This window comes from Sinocyclocheilus rhinocerous, unplaced genomic scaffold (genome assembly GCF_001515625.1).
Source record: "Sinocyclocheilus rhinocerous isolate Xijiao unplaced genomic scaffold, SAMN03320098_v1.1 scaffold172, whole genome shotgun sequence".
Classification (NCBI taxonomy): Eukaryota; Metazoa; Chordata; class Actinopteri; order Cypriniformes; family Cyprinidae; genus Sinocyclocheilus; species Sinocyclocheilus rhinocerous.
In genome coordinates this window covers 102,375-103,901 of record NW_015643170.1, presented here as the reverse complement: position 1 = coordinate 103,901, position 1,527 = coordinate 102,375, and positions in this window count along the sequence as shown.

The window sequence follows — 1,527 nt, the reverse complement described above, 5'->3', positions numbered from 1 at the left end:
CTGGAGGGAAGCGATCTCCCGGTGTCTGGGGAGTGTCCGAGCCAGAACCAGCCCGCCGTCAAGCCCACCGGCCGCGGCTCTCTCCAGCCTGCCGGCCATTCCTCAGTCAAGCCCGTCGGCCGCTCCAAAGTCAAGTTCGCGGGCCGCCTTGTCCAGCCCGCTGGCCATTCCTCAGTCAAGCCCGCCGGCCGCGGCACTCTCCAGCCCGCCGGCCATTCCGAAGCCAAGCCCGCCAGCCGCGGTTCCTCAGTCAAGCCCGCTGGCTTGGCCGCAGCTCACTCAAGCCCGCCGACCACGCCTTTCACCCTGAATCGAGAGGAGAATCTATGGAGGAGAAGGCGGTCAGCTCCAGCCCCAGAGCTCGCTCCAGTCTCGGCTCCAGCCCCCGAATCTAGCCCACGGAGGGCTCGTGTTCCCAAGTTTAGCCCAGTGAGGGTCATTGATTTCAGGTGTTCCTCATTGTGTCCCTCCTCTAGTCCTGTATTTAATGGTTCCCTGTTTTGAGTTCGCGGTCCGGTATTGTTCGTCAATGATGTGCTACGTGTGTTCCTGCCTGCTGCATGTAAGAAGATTAAAGTCTGTGTATCGCAATTCTCCTGTGTTCTCCGCGTTCCTTGTTCCTCGCTCCAGCACAGTAGTAGAACTGTGACAGTCAATGTGTTGCAATTTCTCTTTAATTATTGTGAATTTTACTAGCAATTTCTGTGTAAAAAATTTTTCCAAAGTAAATCCTACAGTAACAAATTGTTTAATGTATGTAAAGTGTGGTACAAGTAGCGCACACACACATGTTCATATACACTTAAACATACAGTATTAACATATTGACAGCATCTAAAATGCAAGTATTTTACATATCAACAACCAGTTCATTTAGGTTCATAGAATACTGAATAATGGAATTATTAGGTTGACTTTATTTTATTTAAATCAGTGACATTAAATTAATGTGTTCAATGCCATCACCACAAATGAATGAAAATTTTAAGATATTGTAAAAATAGATGTGCATAGAGATGTGCATGAATGTGCATTAATAGCTACGAATAATAATGAGATCTGGTACGATTTTTTTTTATTTTTTAAAAACATAAAAACAACAAAATTCACACTACATTGTGATTCTAAATTAAAGTTTGGAAGTGTGTTTTTCATGTAGATATTGCTGATACCATTTTAAAGAAGCTGAATAAAATCTAAATTGTATTTGTATGTAAATACTATGAATATAAAGTAGTTTGTGGGCATTTACAGAGCTTGAGTCTTGTGCTCGAGTCCATCATGGACGACAAGAACATTTTTTTTACGCTCATTTCACACTAGGATTATATTAACATTGTGAACTTTTTTTTGCATCACAATTATAGGAAATAAAACCGTGCAAAGTTCAGTATTACATCAGACTGCAGACGCATGATAATTCAGCAAGAAGTGCAAAGACATAACCATGGCCCGTGGCCTAACACTACTCTAAAGCAAGTGGATGATAAAATTAATTCTTGCTAGACTAGTTTTGGTCTGCTAGTT